Source organism: Podarcis liolepis (genome assembly GCF_965112155.1).
Source record: "Podarcis liolepis genome assembly, chromosome: 8".
Taxonomy (NCBI): Eukaryota; Metazoa; Chordata; class Lepidosauria; order Squamata; family Lacertidae; genus Podarcis; species Podarcis liolepis.
In genome coordinates, this window is record NC_139560.1 from 54956480 (window position 1) to 54978476 (window position 21997).

At 42.7% G+C, this 21997-nt stretch overlaps 1 long non-coding RNA gene across 1 annotated transcript in view; it reads right to left on the reverse strand.

Annotated features, from left to right (window-relative positions):
* Window positions 1-21997, reverse strand: part of LOC310714013 — a 134122-nt gene that overhangs the window by 69090 nt on the left and 43035 nt on the right. The window contains exons 3-4 of the long non-coding RNA XR_014529515.1: window positions 19721-19818; window positions 13298-13393 (exon numbers count right to left, since the gene is read on the reverse strand). This is a non-coding gene — a long non-coding RNA (uncharacterized lncRNA). The remainder of the gene's footprint in view (window positions 1-13297; window positions 13394-19720; window positions 19819-21997) is intronic.

Genomic DNA, 21997 nt, shown 5'->3' on the forward strand with positions numbered 1-21997 from the left:
CTGCTGTGAAAGTGTAAGAAATTTTGCCAGAACCCTGCTGGGCTGCTCCAATCTGGCGCTGCATTTTCCTGTCACTGGAGGTGTGGAGAAGACTCGTGTTTTCTCTTCAGCATATGGCACCAACTGCTGGTGTTTCTGCAGCTATGAAATCCAGATGCCCACCTCCAGGATGATTCTCCCTGGTTAGGGACATCTGGGCATCACATCCTACTTCATCACTCTTCCCCCTCCCACTGCCACCTCAATGGTGTACGTATTTATCAGGCTTGTCTGGAGATTGCTGAAAAGGCCAGCACAGCTGCCTGGCTACCCCATTCACCGGGATATTTTAAGCGGCATGTAAGGCTCCCCCCCCCCTCAAATCCATCGGCCTGCTGGAAAGCAACGCTGAGAGAATTCCTCTCTTGGCTGTAAAATTTATGGTCTGTGGCAGTGCCTGACATTTCCAGGGGAAATGCAAACACCTGGAGATTCTCCAGGAATCATTTTTACTTCTGAGACATACTGGGAGGCTGCAATTCAATTGAAATAGGCTTCTTCATTTAGAGAGGTGAGGCAAGATTTCAGTAGGAAGTAACACTTGGTGTTTCTGCACACAGATCCTCCTGCCCCCCAATTCTGATATTCATTTTCAGACTTATTCACTACATACAGTATTTATTTATTCTGATCTTTGTTATTGTCCCACTAGAAATATGATGGGCCTGATAAGGTTTTCCAGTTGGCTTTGTACTAGTGTGACTTCATTGGATTCTGATATATGACACTCTGCAATGAGATCAATCAAGCCTTGCGTCCACTGACAAAAGGTGCTTTTTTCCTTAGTAAAGCTATCCTATATCTCTATAATAATTTTCACCCTCCCCACCACTCCATCACACAAACTCTCTGTTGTCTACAGCTTGTGATACCACAAAAATGGGTGCTACTTCTGCTCTTTTCTGCAAATGGAAGCTTATGATGTTGTTAAGTAAAAACACATCTCTAAAAGAAAAAAAAAACAGGTAGGTAGGTAGGTAGATAGATGATAGAAAATTTGGTTAAAAATCCCAAGATCCTAGGTGCTTTTTTCTTTTCTTTTTAAAGACCCGAAATACATACTTGGGAAATGGATCAGGCACTATTCTTAAGATGCTGAATTTATGGACTGGCAGAATTCGAGACCAGGGAGAAGAGTCGGTGAAAGAAGACTGGAAGAAATTTAAAGACTATTTACAGAAATATTGTAAAATTAATGAATGCTAGAAGAATGTTGGATAGAAACTAAGTGGTTTCCAGCTGTAATGCTTTAAGAGATAGGAAAAAAGGTTTGCAAAAGGGTAAAAGCTTAATGGTAAGGATTTGCTGAACTAACAAACTGAAGTGGAATACAAAAAAGGGAGGTATGAGGAGGTCCGGGGAAATAAGTGTAAGGAAGATATGTTATGGAAAATCAATGTGGTTTTTTTTTAACTGTTTTTATTTTCTATGTTTCTTTTTATTTTTCATTTTTACTGTTATACTTTAAAAACTTTAATAAATATCTTTTTAAAAAAGATGCTGAATTTATGTTGTTGTTTTTTGCATTTGGAGTACCGTATTTTTCGCCCCATAAGACGCACTTTTTCCCCTCCAAAAATGAAGGGGAAATCGGGGTGCGTCTTATGGGGCGAATGCCTGCAAGCCTCGCGCGCCCGGCAGGAGGTCCCACCGGGTGCGCGAGGCTTGGGGCGGCAGCCTGTCGCCCGAAGCACGGGGAGCCCTCGGGAGGGCTCCCCCTGCTTCGGGCGAGTGTCTGCAAGCCTCGCGCACCCGGCAGGAGGTCCCACCGGGTGCGCGAGGCTTGGGCCACAGCCTGTCGCCCGAAGCACGGGGAGCCCTCGGGAGGGCTCCCCCTGCTTCGGGCGAGTGTCTGCAAGCCTCGCGCACCCGGCAGGAGGTCCCACCGGGTGCGCGAGGCTTGGGGCGGCAGCCTGTCGCCCGAAGCACGGGGAGCCCTCGGGAGGGCTCCCCCTGCTTCGGGCGAGTGTCTGCAAGCCTCGCGCACCCAGCAGGAGGTCCCACCGGGTGCGCGAGGCTTGGGGCGGCAGCGGACTGCTTGCTCGCACCTAGAAGCTTGGGGCGTGCTGAGCTCAGCACGCCCCAAGCTCCTGGTGTAGCGCAGGGGTCCGCTAGCCCTGGGAGAGCCCCGCGGCTCTCCCAAGGCTAGCGGACTGCTTGCGCGCACCTAGAAGCTTGGGGCGCGCTGAGCTCAGCATGCCCCAAGCTCCTGGTGTAGCGCAGCGCACCTGGGGGGGGGGAATAAAATTTTTTTCCTTTATTTCCCCCCCAAAAAACTAGGTGTGTCTTATGGGGCGAAAAATACGGTATTTTGCATTAGGAGTATTTGGCTAAAGCAATCACTGTGATATGATGCAATATGTTATAAATGGCTTGCATATCAGCTACAGAATACAGAAACATTTTAGAACCGGTATTTATGAAAAACATATGGTCTAGGGGGAAATGCATATGGGTTATTGTTGTTCTACTAATCACAAATATTTCCTTGTTGTATCCATGCAACACTGTAATCCACACACATACAAAAGGGAAGGGGGCAGAACTGAAGTTGGTGTCCTAGACTAACAACAATAACAACAATAATAAATTTTATTTATATCCCGCCCTCCCCAGCCAAAGCCGGGCTCAGGGTGGCTAACAACAATAAAATAATACAACATTCTAAAAACATTTCATTATAAAAATTAATTAAAATCAAATTAATGGCAAAAATTAAGCAAAAATTCTGTGCAGATTGCCAAAGGATCCCATTCTACCTACACCCCATGGCTGTCATCCTCCAGATCAGTCACAGGAGGTGATTTAACATAGGAAGGAGGGTTTTGTGCCCCTGTACAACTCAACTGGAAGAAAACAGAGTGAATTAGGGTGAAAATCTTACTGCACACAACATTTTGCACAACAAGGCTCATTTGGGAGTGTGTCATGAGGCTTGCTAAATCGAAAACAAAACAAAACAAACTATGGGAATAAATAGCATCATATTAGATGTTTGCTGTAGGGCATTAGCTTACAGGAAATATATCCAGAAAGCTTTTCCCATTAATGTATAAGGAACCTGTGTGTGGCTTCATTTTATACAAAGAGGTATTTTGAGAAAATGAGTTGAATGGATTTGTGCATGACAAAACAGGTACTCTATATGTTCACATGTGAATGTGCATGTGTTTTCTACATGATTTTTACCCTGTGCAGCAAAGAAACCCTTAACTCACAAATGAACCCATCTTTAGAATACCCCATCAAGCTGCCTGACAGGGCAAACGTCTTCTCAGAAGCACCCCCCCCCCAATTCAATGGCATTTACTCACAAGCAATGGCATTGTAAATGTGAGTTGAGCTCCAAACTGAGCTTATGGTAAAGTACAGTAATTACTCCATTTCTTCACCAAGTGCCAAACTTAGTCCAAGGTGTGGGGAGCCTTTCTCCCTCCAGATATTGCTGAACTGCAACTCCCATCATCCCAAGCCATTGGTCATGCTTGCTAGGAGTAGTAGGAGTTGTAGCTCAGCAACAACTGGAAGGAGAAAGGCTCCCCACACTTGCTCAGTACAGATCAATTCAAATCAATCTAAGCTTATAAATGTTAAATTCACTGACATTTCTTTAAAGTTGCTACTTCAGGATATTATGGGGTGCATTCAACATGGTGGTAAAAAGAGCATTCCATCAGCACAAGGATTTTCATCATGCTAAACTTCATATAAGATGTTCCTTAGATGAGTCTTCATCTTTCCTACCTGTATTATCTGCAGTCTATGGTATGGGCTGTCTGGAGTGTAAGGGGAGGGATAGTACCACTGGTGGGGGACACGTCGTGTTCTTTTTGGGGTAATTTGTCTACCTTTGGTCCCCACCCTGCACTCAGCTCTCACCTGTGGCTCCTAGAAGCTGTCAGCATGTGACAGCGGCCACATCCCATGAAACGGCTTAGACTGACTGGCTAAACCAGGTGAGGGGTGCCAATGTGTCTCAAACCATTGGTGAGTTAGGGACTTCCCCTGCATGTGAAGACAGGCTGCAGTAGATTGAGCGGACAAGACCAATAGCGGGTCCAATGGTCAAGAAGATGGTTTCTGCAAGTGTGGGGCAGATGGGGTTCATCAACCTGGCGAGATAGCCCACCTAGGAGAAGGAAAACTTTGATCCTAAACCACAACTGCCTTGCAGCTAGACCCCTTCATGAGAAAGGCTTCGAGAGAAAACCCCGAGGAAAAATCCATACCCACTACCTTGCAGGACTTCTTCTGGAGAATAAAAGGCTAAGGAGTAAACACTACACAAAATCCAGAATGGAGTCCCTAAGACAGTTTGATGGTGTCTTGTACGCCTCCTTCTGGCAACTCCTGAAGCCAAGCTGGTGCTATATGTATTGCTCTGCTTTCTTTTGGAACACATAAGCAAGGCTAAGAGGGGGGACTTGCCTTCTGGGCAGCTCATAACCTTCATATATACTGCCGAGGCTTGTGCACCCGAGCAGTCACTTCAGTGCTGCTAACACAGCCAAAACAATACAGGAGGCAGCAGTTACGAGTCACTGGTCTCTGTGCTGTGATTCTCCAGCAGTTTGACTTCACCTCCAGAAGCACACTTCATTGTCTCTCAAGACAGAAGGATGCCAACAACAGTGGCATGTATTTCATACCTGACCATAGCACAGCTACACTATATCTGGTGACCAAGGAAGTTGTTGCATAGCAGCATCAGCAACATATACTGTGCTGAGATCAAAATCCCAATATGGTGGGCGAGTCATGAGGACGTGCCCAGCACAGGACTCATTGTACTTCAAGGTGAGCACTGCAACTAAGATCAGGTTTTCAGTCTATATTAGGGATGGATCATAGAATTGTAGAATTATAGAGTGGGAAGGGAACACTAGGGTCATCTAGTCCAGTCTCCTGCAATGCAAGAACCTTTTGCCCAACATGGGATTTGAACCCACAACCCTGAGATTAAGAGTCTAATGCTCTACCAACTAAACTATCATCTACCCTTTAAAATGAATCTGCTCATTTCAGTTTCTACCAGTTCAATTTGCCACATTTCTGTATCACTCTGCAATTTATTTATTTTTAAATAATCTCACAAAAATGTGTGTTTTAGTACACCTTCTCCTAATATACACAGATTGGTAATGTGGTTAAACAAATTTCTCATAAATTCCTCTAATGTTCATAACACTAATATGTGCATGCTTATGCAGACTTTAATATGAACAGCTTTGTACTCATTTTCAGCGGGAGAATGGCATTGTGAAATTCATGCAATTTCAAACGATAGTTGTTATTTTGGTTCACATATTTTGGAGAAATTGGATTCGAATTAAAATGTGAACCAAACCAAATTTATCCCCCATTCCTAGCTATATGCACAAGTGTAACATTTATCCTCCTGTTCAGTATTATTGAATCTTCAAGCTAGCTTGGATCTCCATTTTACTCTTTACCCTTACCATTGTCTCTGAGCACTTATCACTGAAGAACATGCCTGTTTTGACACAGAGATATCCAAAGGTATTACTGATGTAAAAACACCAGTGCAATGTTTTACAGCCTGAAACTTCTTTTACAATCCATATACAATGTCAAATGTGTCAGGTCAGTGATACTCTTAAATGGATATTTGACAGGATGTTTTAAAACCATTATGATGTTTCGTGTTAATCTAGGAAGGTCTGGAGAGCAAAGTTGTTCTAATATTAACAACTCTAATGACTGTATAATAATTTAGATGGTTCCTTTAGACATTCAAGAGCATTTATATTCATGGCTTTACTTTTATTTTACCATTCATAATGGAAGCAAAATTCTGATATGAGTTTTTGGAACCAAGGAGATGCCAAGTAGGTCTATATTGAGCTAATTCTCAATTCTACTCAGAAAAATATTAAGTGTCTCTGCCTGCTGCATTCTAAAACTGAGCCTTTCCAAGATAGTCCTTTCTGTGTGCAGAAGACAACCAGACTTGTACTTCCAGTACAGGCAGTGCTACATTGTCCACCATCACACAAGGCTAGAAGGCCACATTGCACCCTTGGCTCTGTCCTCTTCCGCCTAGCTGCTGCTTGCTCACCACTCAGCCTGCCTGATGCTCAAATAAATGTTTAAGTGCAACCTGTGTGATGCTTGTCCTGGCCTAGCTGCCTCTCTGCCTGCTTGCTCGGTGAGGATCTTTTCCTAACACTGCTGTCATGAGACAGGAGAATGTCTGACAGATTTGCAGTCAAATCTAACAATGCATATTCTTGCGAGTTAGCATGTGAAGGGCTGAGACCACAGAGCCACATTGCTGATAGGCTGACCATATAAATGTAATTGGTTGAGAAAGCTCTGTGTGATGTCATTTCCCCTCTTCTCTTGGGCGGGAAGAATCAAAGAAATATTCCCTGTTCCTTCCTTCCCTTCCTCCCCCTCTCTCTTCATTAGCAATGTCAGCAGATGTATATTCAACTGCTCCAGGATCAGGCACATGCCCAAGGCTGTTTCTACTGCAAATATTTTGCCTGCCTTTATTTATTTATCTGTTTGTTTGTTTGTTTTACTGTGGGTTAAACCACAGAGCCTAGGATTTGCCGATCAGAAGGTCAGCGGTTCGAATCCCCACAAGGGGGTGAGCTCCCGTTGCTTGGTCCCTGCTCCTGCCAACCTAGCACTTCGAAAGCACATCAAAGTGCAAGTAGATAAATAGGTACCACTCCGGTGGGAAGGTAAACGGCATTTCCGTGCACTGCTCTGGTTCGCCAGAAGCGGCTTAGTCATGCTGGCCACAGGACCCGGAAGCTGTACGCCGGCTCCCTCAGCCAATAAAGCGAGATGAGCGCCGCAACCCCAGAATCGGCCACGACTGGACCTAATAGTCAGGGGTCCCTTTACCTTTTCTATTTTACTGCTGAGAATGAATGCATGACTATGAGTAAGCAAATCATATTTTAAACTTACTTCTCAGTCTGTTGTCTGATTCTTTGTTAAGTGGAGTAAGAAAGAAAGCCTGCTTGCTTCGCAGCAGGACTTATTAAAAGAAGCCTTCATAGTCTATTCCTTTGCTTTCCACTTTTCTGCTAAGGATGGGACTTTGAACTCTGCTCAGCCCTGTGGTAAGCTGATCTCTTTGTGTGTTCAGGGCACAAACATGGGTGCCTGGAGGGATAAATTGCTATTAATATATCCTCTCCTACCTATTAATATCCATCTGGGACTCTTGTTTAATAGGAATGGCTGAATTGGGGGTTAGAGGAACAGCCTCCAGAATCCCGTCCCACGGCATCTGAAGCTTCACCCTACCTAATGGAAATGCCAGACCTTGACTTTTCTTTGACTGTTAGTGTATTTCTACTTCCAAAGCCATATATCTGATTTCAACGTGCATTCATTTACCGATCTTGTCTTGCAAAATAACCCCCACTAAACTCATGTGCTTATACTAACACAACATTTCCATTGCCTGCTTCAAGTATATATTGTATACAAAAACTCACACAACCATCAAATTGTTAGGATGGGATTCACCCAATAAAATATATCAGTGGAAACTCTGTGCTAGGGCTTCTGCTTCTACATTGGGGCTTTCCCCCTCTCTCCTACTCCTGTGCACCTCTGCAGCCGCAAAATTGGATCTGCGAGGGTCGGGAGGACCCCCAGAACAGCATGGGGGGGTCATTTCATCTGGCAAGCACAGACAGAACATTTGCAATAGTAGGATGTTGAATTCCACACTGTATCTTTAAGTAACTACAAGGTTACTTGTTGGTTTTGCTACAATATGTAACGCGGTTAAGCTTCTAAACAAAATTCCATAGTCACACCTCACTCACCTTCTCTGTGGAAATCTACAGTGCATCACATTAAAAGTGGCATAGTGAAAGAAAGCTTGGGGCATATCCAGCTAATATCTGCTAAATCTGAATCCCCAGATCCCAAACCTAAATTTCAATCCAGTCTCAAAGGTGCATCCTAATTCTAAATGTACTGTAAACAAGCTTTTAGAAATACTGATCTTTAATTGCAGCCTAATTGTGTTAGTACATATGTTCTCCAGTACCATCATACGCCATGGAAGGCCACTCATAACTTTAGCAGTCCATTCTTTTAAGGTGAAAGTGTTTATTTTCACACCACAATTAGGATTAGAGCATAAATGTACTTCACTGCATAAGAACTGTGGGTGACAATCCCTTCAGCTCCCTTTTAACCAAAAGAACTTGTCAAACAGAGTAAAACTCTGTGGAAGTCAGCAGCTAGTGGAGTTCACCACTAGACTGGACTTCCTCTAATGATACATATTAATACCACAACAAAGAAGCCCCTTTAAGAATCATGGGGCCTGTTCATACACTGCATTTTTCTGTCCACAGGGACAGTCCCATTCTTCCCCCAGATACTCAGAGAACTAGATATAATATATGGAGCAGGTGATCACAACATTGTGTTTTCGAGCCACTGAAACTGACAGATTTGTTGCCATCTATATCCCTGATTGTCTGACTCCCGCATTACGTTGAACCGCATATCCAAGGAAGGTCAGGACTACCTGGGGAACAAATAAGGTATTGTGTGAGCCAGCCCTTAGGATGATGCAGAATAATTAAATTGCTCCCATATTGTACGAGAAAGATAAATATTCATAAAAATGTTGGTGTGCTAACACAGCACCAATAATTCAGATGTATCTGTGTGGAATTAGTTTATAATACATTCCCTGCTCCCTTTCCCTTTCCTGCTTCCTCTTCCTTTTAAATCTTTTTAACTCCTCGCTTTTTACTGCTAATCATTTTTCCTCTTTGCTAATGATGCTAACCTTACAGCCTTCTGCAGGCTGACTTGTTTCATGTCACCCTTCAGTTTAGTTCTCTCTCCCTTCCACTTCACTCCTCTTCTTCACGTTGCCCACTTTTGTTAAGTCACAAAGCAAGATTAAGTCTATTGAATGCCAGCTTCCCCCCACTCTTATGCCACCCCATCCAGTCTTGAATATTATTTCAAAGGCATTTTCAAGTTTGATGGTATTCTGGCATAGCTGCTTCCATTATTTTCTTATCATCATCATATTGTATTTTCCTCCTCTCTCTCCCTCCCTCTCTTTTGCATCCCAGTTTATATGTGCTCTAATAGCTCTCTCGAGTCCAAGAAAAGGTGCCCTACTGAGGTCGACACAGTTTAAAGGATGGACTTCCTGTACTAACATCCATGTCTATTTATGTATTTAGTACTTCCAGACTGTCCATCCTTAAGGAGCAGGTAGGTGACAAAATTAGGTGAGGGGACACCTCAGTAAAACAGAATAGGTTTTTTCCTCAAAAGTGCTTGGGATACAGAAAAGAAATTCTCCATGATAGCTTAAGATGCAGTGGACATGAATTGACTTTATCTGAAACAAAATCAGATAATCTTGCCCATGGTGATCTATTTTGATTTGATACGTAGTCCCAGGACAATGCCCTCTTCAGCCATTGCAATCCGCTGCCCTTTAGTTGGCTGTGATTGACCTTAAACATGCATAGCACGTGCTCTACCAACTAAGATGTGTACCCCCACCTAACCTCAGAAGAAGAAAAATGATTTATTATTAGTAAAAACAATTTAATTCACAGCAGACAAATGTTCCCATATCATAACATTCCAAATCCCAGTTTAGTCCACTTCTCAAGTATGAGGGTGCAGGACTAGCCAACATGGTGCCTTCCAAAAGCTGTGGGCCTACAACCACCATTACCCCGGATGCTGGTCATGCTAGCTGGGGCTGATGGGACTTGCAGCCTAATAACACCTGGAGGGAACTACATCAACTACTACTACTCCAGCACATATTGGTGCTGGTTCACCACAACAAAATAATTGAAAACATCACATGTTAACTGGCTCCTATTTACCAATTTGATAAATAAGATGTGTAAGAATTCCTGCGCTATGAGGAAATTCATCAGGATTATTTACATTCTAGAGACAGTCCCTCAAAATCTGCTCTAGAGCAGGTTTGGGGAGTGGGGGTGCTGTAGAGGGAAGGAGTGGAAGGGGAAGTCCCATTGCATAAGCAGAATCCCATTTGCACAGGGTTGGAGCCAATCCTCTGTTTCCATCACCATGTGACTGTACTAATGTGGGCCCTGTTTGGTTGTGTAACCTGATTTTTGGGGGAAATGTAGCTGTCTGGATACAGCTCCATATGGCAAGCTCTTCATGTGAACCAGCTTCCCACGTTGTTTCGATGATTTCAGCACCTCTCTCTCTTGCGGATTGTCCTGGCATGGTGAAAATTGCCAGAACTACACAGGAAGCTATTAAAATGAACTGTTTGCCAATGCAGAGTACCTTCTATGTAATTGCATTTTTAAGTGGCTATCATGTCACCAGCTAAGTTTTGTGAATCGGGCCTTTGGGGAGCAGCTAAACATTAGCTGAGCAAACATGGCTCCTCGATCTTGCGTTTGCAAAGTAAGCTGGGAGGAGGGGGTGTCATGCTTAGCCCTCCTCCTTGTCATTCATCCCCCTTCACCCCTTACATCCCTCTTGGCCAGGCTTACTTCCAGCCACTGAGCCTCACCAGGGAAACAATAGGCTTGGAAAGAGGAATTTCTGAAGGGCAAACGCACCTGGATGTGTACCCCATTCTGTACTAGCACTACAGAGCAAATGTGGGTTTGGGTTGCCTTCTAATGTTGTATCCCACCTTTAGAGGGTGCAATATGCTCTTGAACTAGAAAAAGGCACATAATGTACACAGTTGTACCCTTTTTCTCACCCTTTTTTGGTTGCCAAAGGCACAGGCCTTCTCCAGTATGCATTAATTCACACGTGGCATCAGGAAGTTGCAAATTAAGATCAAGTACTTGAGGAGCAACTTTTGATATTTGCAGCCATGTCCACACTAGCAAAATATGTTGGGCTGTTGCTGGGTGGGGTTTCTTTGTGTGTGTGTGTGTGTGTGTTTAAAGAAAGCATTTGTTTTGAAGCCTGTAACATTTCCCTTTGGTGTGCCCTACACCCAATCCCCATTTATTTTAAATTTCCCTTCCCTGCGCATTCTACAGACATAAAATAATGAAATAACCCTGACATAGGGTTTTCTGCAAGGCTGCCTTCGGAAGTTTGCTTAAGTGGCCTTAAGTAAGGTAATAAGCAAGGAGTGTGAAAAGAGGCGACTTTGTCTTTTCACATTAGCGGCAGCCCTGCTCAAGTGGCAGCATCTATGAAAATGCTGTTCAGCCTTTAATGAGACTACAGTGTGTTAGTGTACCGGTCTAATTAATCCCATATTTTCACACAGCATAATTACTGAGCCGGGGCTGAATTATTTGGCTACTGGAGGTGGAGCAGCGCCTGCACTCTCCTCTGTCTGTGCTCCTGACAATTTATTACGCTACACAACTCGACGCCATTGAAACCTCCTAGTATAGAACTATCTGTCATCTCTTACATTATCAGTAAAATACACCACCTTCCATACTGTGCTACAAGGGTTTAGCAAATTGCTCTTTTTATGGGATATGATCAAGGAAATGCTACCTTATGTTCAAATTTTTAACTGTCTGCTGCGTGGAATATACAGTCTGGCTTTATATGTGCACTTTCAGCAAAGCCTCATTTGCATAGCTAATTTCAGCATTTCTTTCCCAGCATCACTCCCCATATAGATCTATTCCTCAAACCAACATAAGGAAATAATGAAAAGGTGGTACTGGCACGTTCTCGATGTGCAGGGCTATGTGCATGCATTATTGTTGGAATTATTATTATTACTATTATTATTCTTAAATAAATCCTGCCCTGGCCCGCTGGTTCATCTTTATACTCTCAGAAATCCCTGTTATGATTTCCCTCTCCCAAATCTTTCCCCTCTCTTTTCCTTTTTAGTTTGTGTTTTTTACTGCAACGTATTTTTGCACATTATTACTCATTTCTGATATATGATCTTGCCATTTTGGCACTGGTAGAACCCTCCTTCCCACAGGAGTTCAGGGAGATTTGTGGTTTAAACATTTACTCACTTGCTAGTGTTTCTGGACCTGGTTTAATGGTATCTTTTATTTTTTTTAATGGAAGGTCAAACACTACATTAACTGTTTTAAAATGTGTCTTTTCAACAGAAAAAAGGGAAAGGAAAAGAAAAGAAAGTGTTATACTCAATACATTTTAAATCCAGCCATAACAGGACAAAAAGTATATTTTGATATATGTGCATGGTTTCTAAATACACCATGGTAGATATATGAACAGGGAGGCCAAGTGAGATCTTTAGACTAAAGAAAACCACATGCTTAATGGCACAAGGTAGAAAATTACTACTGGTGCTTTTTAACCAAATAATAGCATAAATACTAAAGACCTGTCTTGAAATGTAGCATATTCAAAGAGCCAAAAAATGAATTTCATTAAATCTTTCTTGAGATGTCAATGGAGTATTGCATCTGACACTTTGAAGCTCTGCCATATGTGTAAATGGGAAACCAAAGAGCTTGTAATGCCCCTAAGATTAGAGATGCGGCCCTGGGTCTTTTATTAGTCATTTTGGGGGCAGCAGAAAGTAACTAAAGGTCAAAGGTTAAGCAAGGTTAAATGCTAACAAACTCCAGCTTGTCAGACTTGGCAAACCTGGCCCAGCTAGCAAGTTGCCAGGTGTCATCAATTCTCCAATATTGTATCTCAGGCTGAACTCTTTAGTTTGGGGAGGGGGGAGGAACAGCATATGAAAGAGCAAGACAGAGATAGGTTTGTGCACAATGACAATTCATACGTGTAGAGAAGAATTTCTGAGCAGATAGATAGATAGATAGATAGATAGATAGATAGATAGATAGATCTTATACTGCAGTCCTATCTGTTTCTACTTGGAGGGCAGCCCCACTAGGTTTAATCGGGCCCTGCCCCTTAGTAAGCATATTTAGGATTGTAGCCACAGCAACCCTCAAAATATTTCCCTGGAAGTTGCACTAGGATTCATTAGCACTGTGCCTATAAAAGCAATTCATGTGAAAGAAATTTGGTTGGAAGAGAATGAAAACCAAAAAGCCTAACAATGCAGTGAGCACCACAAATGTCCAACATTTCCTAGAGTTTTTGGTTTTTTTTAAAAAAAAAACCTGCCCTGGGCATCTTCCGAGCAAGGCCTGTAACATTTCCCCTACTGGGGTAAATAGCAGTTTCATTTGTTTGCCACTGTGAGATTTACATCCAGAAAACGATGCAGAAGGAAAACAGCTAAGAAATGGCAACAACAGCAGCAACAACACCAACACTGTAATCTTAATTTTGTACTCACCCTTCACCATAAACTCTCAGGGCAGGTTACAGCTCCCAGGCCGTTGCCACCTCAGACTTCTAAGGGTAGTGGATTCCCCTCAGCTGAGCTTAACACCTGAGAGTGATGGTAGGGAAGCAATCAGTGTCTCAGCTGTTTGGGGCCAAGCTGCTGAGTCCCTTCCTCTCTCAGCACTACAATCCTGATCCAGTTTGCTCCCCCTAGTGGCTCCTTTGTGCAGATTAAAAGAGCCAATTACCTCAGAGCTCAGAAAAGGTATCCACCCCCCCCCCCATATTTTCAGTTCCTGGAACCCGCAGAAAACGTTGCAGGGTGGGATGCTCTTGCTCCACGGTGCCCTAGGACTGCCTGTTTAAAGTTTGAGGCAGTAGATTTCACCTCTGGCATAAGAAGGTTAAGAGGAAGGAGGGTTAGCCTGATTACAAATGGGCCATGTGAGCTGTGTGGGGGAAGTCAGTGCTCACTGCAGGCAAAGGTGTGTGATTGTGATGTATGCAAAAGGGAGGTGAGGGAGCCCAGCACATGGGCTATTGTTTTACAAAGGGGGTCGGCAACCCAGTGCCCATGGGCACCAGCGCACCTGCTATGACACCTGTGGAAGTTCTCGGGAAATATCCCCTCAACACCCCTCCAATTGCATACCCACACCATGCTGCATTTTTTTCTCTTTATTTGCTGCTCTTTTAGATGTGGCAGCTATTTTGTTTCGCATCACACCCTCACAACAGCCATTTTGTATTATGAGTCTCTCCCCCCCCCCCAGCCATTTTGTATTATATCCTACAGCTGCCAGTTTGCAACTAGTACCTATGGCAGTTTCTCAAAATTCCCGGTGTTCTCACTGGGGCCCAAAAGCTTAGTGCCCTCTGTGTCAAGTAGGGGAAGTGCGTTTACTGTAGTAGTTTTTTGGGCAAAGCCTGTTAGACAATACATTAATGCATTCAACATGTCTGCCCAGAAGTTTCCACAGCTCTCTCTTTCTTCACTCTGATTACTCGTTCTGCCGTTTCACTTTCCTGTGCTTCATTGCTTAATACGAGATTGCTGCTGCAATTCTATTCATCTAAGCATGTGCACCTCTAAAGTCAGGACAGTGGCTTGTGGCTAAAGTGCTATTGTAAAGGACGTGCAGTTAATTTTTAAATGCCACCTTTTCACTTCCTGTCTTTCTGTTGTCCTTTGACTGCTCTGCTTCTTCTTTGTCTTCTTCACTGTTTTCACTTCTGCAGTGTAGTCAAAGCCAGTTGAACAACAATGGGAAATAGGAGCCGAAGCTGGCATTTATAACAGTAAATGGATGCAAAAGCAAGGAAGGTGTGTTGCAAAAAAATGGGTTTTTTTAAAAAATGGGGGGGGGGAGGGGGAGAAATAAAGATTCTGGAACTCATCTTCTCTGATTAGGCTTGGCTGATTAACCATTCCAAGCAATGTCCTCTGAGTGGTTCAGTGATTGTTGGTTTCTGATGAGGTGTCAGAGAAAGGTGTTAATTATGAGGGTTGTTTAGCGATGTGGACACTTTTCCTCTAGGATCAAAGGAGAAGCTTCTGGTTCATTTCCTTATCATAGAGGCCGCCAAGCTGTCATCAGATGGTCATTTCAACTGGTGTCCCTCAAGGTGAAAGCAATGACTGGTATAATTAAATTTTCAAGGAAGCCAAATAAAAAAGGCCATTTTTAAAGAGAGGATTTTATTAAAACCTCATCCTTCATGCCAACAGAATTTCCACACACCCCATACTTAGTTATTGTCTATGGAACTGTGGTATTTTTATTTCCAGATTGAGCCTAACTTGGCATTGGGTTGTTGTTGTTTTTTGTTTAAAAGGAAGGAAACTCCTCCACATCTGAAATAAGAGACCCTCAGTTCTTCATGAAGCTAGATCCATTTGAGGCTGGTCCATCAGGACAAATGGGGCACTGCCCCACCAATGTCAGCCAGCCCCCAATGCCTGCCTATCTACTTACAATCAGTCCAGAGAGTGGCACCGCCTGTCAAATTCCTCCTCCTTAGTCTCAGTGTTGTCCTCGCAATTTAGCAGAAAGGAGGATGGGACAAAAACAGAATTAGATGTCTGTCTATCATTGCCTCTGGCTCAACCTACTGTAGGCATCTCTTCCTTCTGCCTTACAGTTCCCAGTGGGCACCTATGGCTTTTCCATGATCTCAGGACCAGATTCCAATTTGTAAAGGATTTAGGAAATTAATATGTTGGGGATGGTGAACAGGGTACCATAATCTCCCACCACCACATTGTAGCATATAGTTACATCGTACATAATCTCAACCTCATTATTTACCTTATTTCTCCCCCCCCCCTTACTTCCCCTCTGGAATAGTATATATTTGAGTGATGCCTTGAAAGCTCTTTGCTCCTCTTACAGAGCTTTTAGTGTCATTAAAGCATGATCCCACAGATTCTGTGATCTCATTAAAAGTGCTTTAGAATTAATTGATCAGCTTTAAAGTGTACTGAAGTGTAGACTATGTTGTCATTGCAGCAGCCGCAGGTGGAGCCAGCAGCTTATTTACGATGCCATGGGGATGAGAAATCTGTCTGATTGTTCCTAAAATGTCTACTACTTGTTGTCCCTCAGTAGCATGGGTGTCTTTAACAGACCGCAAAGTCCCACCCTGTCCCTCCTGAACCTCTCTCTTTGGATGGATCACCTAAAGCATGTATATGATACCAGCAAAGGGAGGCCAGTGTGCCTCTGCAGAAATTTAAATCTGTTGTTTCAAAACAACAGTTCTGCATGCTGGACACAGAAAGAATGGGAGATGGAGGTGTGCTGAGGTGAAGAGCAAATCAAAAGAGCTGACCTAACTGTGGTACCTGCTAGAATGAACTTCAAGAGCGTAGCTGGGAGGCTGAATGTTAGCATGTCAGGGAGAAGTCTTTGTGGGCTGACACCAGGAAGAGTGGTACCATATGATATCTTTATTTCAATAGACTCTTAAAAACAGCCAGGAAAGTGTGCAGGAAAGAGAATATGGAATAGGTGGCCATCTGTAATGTTGATATTCCTGAACAGTTCATTGTGTAACTTTTCAGGCAAAAGTACTATCTGGGACCTGAACCCATTCAAAGCACTCATATAATATATGCAGAAATGAGCCAGGCCCTGATTTCATATAGGCTACATGTACTGTCCAACTGAATCCATTGCCATTCTACACCTGTCCTCTCTTTACAGACCTGGCCTAAGTGGGTTTTTTTAATATAAAAAAGATACTAGGGCCCCCAACAAAATCAAAACGAACATTTAGTTTTTAATATCAGCCCCATCAAACTTATCATGACATATTCAACCTTTTAAACAAAATGAATGATTTCTTTAAAAGGTTGGATGTCTCATTTGAGCATCTAAACCAGCAATTGGAGTAGGGGGTGGGCAGAATCAGAGATCACAGAGGCAAAGAAATGAAGAGAGAAATGAGGAACAACAGCTGAGTGTTAAAATAGTGAGGAGAAAATCAGTCATTGGAAAACATGCTATAAATAAGGCATTACACTATAGCCTTGTGAACGCTGAAAGGACGGAGGCATTTTGGAATGCTGAAATATTTTTCAGATGTTTTCTGTCTTTGTCATTTACCTGGGTTCCATTTGTTTGTTTGTTTGTTTGTTTGTTTGTTTATCCATCCATCCAACTCTCCAAAATCCTGAGTGCCCCAATACAGTGGTACCTCAGGTTAAGTACTTAATTCATTCCGGAGGGCCATACTTAACCTGAAACTGTTCTTAACCTGAAGCAAAACTTTAGCTAATGGGGCCTCCTGCTGCCGCCGAGCCACCAGAGCCCGATTTCTGTTCTTATCCTGAAGCAAAGTTCTTAACCTGAAGCACTATTTCTAGGTTAGCGGAGTGTGTAACCTGAAGCGTATGTAACCTGAAGCATATGTAACCCGAGGTACCACTGTACTCAACTTAATCCAGATAACCTTCCTATTCATTCCCCGCACCCTATAGAAATCACATTCTCTTATAGTTTCACAAGTTTTTTTTTTGTTTTTTGTTTTTTAAGTCATACTGTCTGTAAATTACAGGTAGATAGCCGTGTTGGTCTGCCATAGTCAAAACAAAATAAATATAAATATTCCTTCCAGTAGCACCTTAGAGACCAACTGAGTTAGTTATTGGTATGAGCTTTCGTGTGCATACACATTTCTTCAGATACTTCTTCAGGGACGTGGGTGGCGCTGTGGGTTAAACTACAGAGCCTAGGACTTGCTGATCAGAAGGTCGGTGGTTTGAATCCCCGCGAAAGGATGAGCTCCCGTTGCTCGCTCCCAGCTCCTGCCAACCTAGCAGTTCGAAAGCACATCAAAGTGCAAGTAGATAAATAGGTACCGCTCTGGCAGGAAGCTAAATGGCGTTTGCATATGCTGCTCTGGTTTGCCAGAAGCAGCTTAGTCATGCTGGCCACATGACCTGGAAGCTGTACGCTGGCTCCCTCGGCCAATAAAGCAAGATGAGCGCCACAACCCCAGAGTTGGTCATGACTGGACCTAATGGTCAGGGGTCCCTTTACCTTTTTAAGGTGCTACTGGAATGATTTTTTTATATTTTTTTATTATTTATTATTATTATTTTTGTCTGTAAATTAATTCATTTCTATGTAACTTGAAAAAGAGAGAGAAGGTAGAAGAGCAGAACTACCCACCATTCCTGTCAATTTCTATTTATTCAGAACTTGGTTCTCAGAGTAGGGTCTGAAGGCACATGAGGCCACCATCTTGTCCTTGGAGGAGGTAGAGAAGCAGGTATAAAGGAATCAGCAGTTAAGGCTGGAGCCATCTTCAGGTGCTGAAAATGAGCATGTGAGAGACACCCATGCTGTGCATATCCCCTCCATCTCCAACCTTCCCGTGTTGAGTGGAAAAGTCTGAAGAGGGCTCCTAGAGTTATTTAGCCGGATGTACTTAGAAGCCACCTTACAACCAAGAAACCAGTCATGAACACTCCCTCATCATTCTTCCCAACTGGAGTCCTGATATGTTTTTTGTAAACTCTCTTGAAGAGGGCAAGTGTCTACCCCTCAAGTCTATGGCTAAGAACAGTTTAAGATATGGAATGTGTGTGTGTCATCTGGTGGGGGGGATGGAAAATGAAGGGCAGTGGAAGACAGGTTATAATAAATGTGGAGGGAGGAATTAGGGTGGTCTATGTTGCCTGCAAACCCTCTTTAGGCACAGCTAACTAAATGTATTCCTTTATTTCATTCCCAAGCCTGAAGCTCCCTGCTACTGTCAAAGGGACTGAACAGAAGTTCAAGGTTCCTGATCTAGGCTGAATGGAGTGCTGGAAAGTAGCGCCCTTTTTCAGTGTAGAGAAAGCACAGAAACGTTTGTGGCTGGTCCCACTTGTTCTGTATAACGTAAAAAGTCAATGATGTTTGTCATGGCATCCGTAAGGCACACAACAAGCTGCCTTTACTCAATAAAATCAGCAGCCCATCTACTCTGATTATGTATTGAAAGCATTTAAATTGTGTGTTTTCGGCATAGATCCCTCAACAGTAAAAACAATGCATAAAATGTACAAACTGCTTGATGAAAAGGAAAGATACACTGGCAATAAAACCATTTTCACACAATACTTTGCAGCAGCACAGGAAAGCCAGGAGCTTGCTGAACTTCAGAGATGCTCCTCAGTGAAATAAAACTAGCATAATATGGCATTGAAAAGCCAACAAAGAGGGGGCAGAGTAGACTTCCAAAGCCTTGGGGCCAAGGCTGAAAATGTCTTGTTAAAGATAGACACACCCAACCAACCGCTGTGTCTCAGGTATTTGCTGTGCTTCTCAAACTTGGGTCCCCAGCTGTTGTTGGACTACAACTCTCATCATCCCTAGCTAGCAGGACCAGTGGTCAGGGACGATGGGAGTTGTAGTCCAACAACAGCTGGCGATCCAAGTTTGAGAAACACTTGTTTAGGGGATCCAAGGCAGAGCCTTTGATGGGGAGTGTTAACTATAGATAGGTGGATCTGCAGATATCCTAGATGGTTCAGTGCTTTCAAGTTTAATGTCACTAGGCCACCACCTTGAATTGAGCCTAGAAACCATATAGTGAGCTAGTGCAACTGTTTGCAAATGGACGTTCCTGTTACCTATCTGGTCAAATAATCTGGCAGCTGCATTGTGAACCAGTTGTAATTTCTGAGTACTTTTCCAAGATAGCTCACACTGTCATCTGGAAGCAGACAGAGGTCTTTGCTAGCCAGGCTACTACTCAGATCCTCTTAACTAGAGATGCTGGTCAGTAAATGTGGGGCGTGTACATGCAGATCATGTGGTCTATGGTAAGCTAAGTGGCTCCTCCCAAGTGGCAAACAAAATTAACATTTACATATAAAATGTCATGCCATCTGAAATAGAAAGACTATTATTTTTCCGTTTGTGTATAAATGGGTACTCACCGAGCTTCTGTTGCATCTCATAGTGCTCTGTCTCCATTCTGTGATTAATATGCATCACTGATGTGTGCTAATCCAATACGCTGTGCTGTCTAATTACTCTATTATGCACAGGAAAGATAAAATATTTATTTTGTTATGTAATGACATTAAAAATACAGCTCTCACTGTTTGTCTGTGGCGCTATGAGATATTCTTTAAAGCAAGCAGATTGCAATGTGTATGTGCAGGATTATGAGGGGGGAAACAAATTCCACAGCATGTGGTGTTAAAATAATAAAAAAAGGCCTTTGAGCATCTCCATTTTACTTCCTTTCATTCTTAAGGTGAGGACAAACTAAGAACCCTTGGGAGTAAACCCCATGGAACTCAGAAGAATTTGCATAGGTACATGGTTGCTTGCGAGTCAGCCTTAACTAAAATTAATGTGACTTCCTTCCAAGATAGTGGAAGGACTGATAAGGAGCACTATGGAAATCCTTCACGGCAGTGTAAATAATCTGTGTCTGCACTGATTATACATTTCCAGGGAATTATCATTTTGGTTCATGGATCTATATGCATGTTCAAAAAAGCATGATAGTGTGGAGATTGAATTTGGCATAAGTCTTGAGAATTTGCACTCAGCTAGGGTGCAAAAGGGAAGGTATACAATATCCTTTTCAGATAGGAACATAGGGAGCTGCCTTACACCAAGTCGGAGCATTTGTCCTTTTAGCTCTATACTGTCCGCACTGATTGGCAGTGGTTCGCAAGGATTTCAGATGGGTGGCATTTCTGGTCCTACCAGGAGATGTCAGGACTTGAACCTGAGATGTTTTGCATGCAAAACAGATGCTCTGTTACTGAAACTATGGCCCTCCTCCCGCAAAACAATTCTGTTCAGTTGTAGTGCTGCAATTTTTCATGCAGTTTGCATTTACAAAATCTCTCTGTGTTTAAACTTATTTTTAATATGCATTTCTGATCAACTGTGGAAACACTTCCTAAACTGAAATTTAAAGTGGCAAAGGCCCACCTTCTAGAAATCAGCATAAACCATCAATATGTCTTTACTGCATATTGAAATTTGAAAACCAGAGCCAGTGTACCATTTGCCTTGCTACCAGCTTGTTGAATATAGGAACAGTTAGAAAGGGTGAAATTAAGTCTTCTGCTTCTGGGTTCAGCTGGAATTAATCAACAGAGCTCTGTGTGAATTAGCACCCATTTGCCTTGGCTTAGAGCTGGTTAGCCATCTTACTGTGCTTGTGGAAAGTGGGAGTCAGTGCAGCCTGCAGAGGATGAATTTAATGGGTCAGCTATAGCTGACACTCAGCAATAACAAAACATCCACATTCTGCACCTCGTGAAGTTTCCAGGGGGTTCTAAGAGTGCACCCACGTTACAGTGGTCCATTGGGAGGTTATAAAGTAATAGACAACTCCAGTGAGATCTGTACTTTATTAATATAAGAAAGAAAATGTGCTTTATAATTTGAATAAAATATCAAATTTTCAGAATTCCTGTGTGTATGTGTCTGTGTCTGTGTGCATTTATGTGTATGTATACAAGCCCACAGACATTTTACCAGATATGTACTAACAATTCGTACAATGCTCTGATATACATTCAGTTTTTCTCTGAGCTTTCAAAGTGTCATTGCATTTTATACCAAGGCTGTTCAGTTTTGCTGATTTCAGATGGGTCTAAGGACAGAAATGCATGTAGCTGTGGAAGATCCATAATCAGGTGTCCCGCTGTTTTTGTGAGCTGCATTAGCAGGAGGAAGAGAATATCAGGACTGTTGCACTGGGGAAGAGATATAATACCCTTCCCCACTTCCTCTGCAAAACAGACTCACAACTACTATTTGACCTTTGCAGAAAAACACACTAGTACCTATATGTTTTGTGCTATTTATTTATTTATTTATTTATTTATTTCATAAAATGTATACACCGCTTGATTGTAAAAGAAAAACCTCAAAGCAGTTTACAAATTGGGCAAATATTTTCAGAAGGGGATGACACAAGGACATATTTAAACCCACTTCCCTATCACTTCAACGGAACCCCCAATGTAAGGCAACCATTCTTTTTAAAACAAAACAAAACAATAGAAAATCATATCACAGATTTCCCATCATGTACTTAGCCCATGGTAGACAGGATAAAAGCTTCAGATTGTATACATTCAGGGGAGTGACCATTATTTGTGTTTAAAATCTGTATAACTACATGAACCTTATCAGCGTGCCCCCCAAAGTAGCATCTAATTACTAAAATACAATAAGGCCAC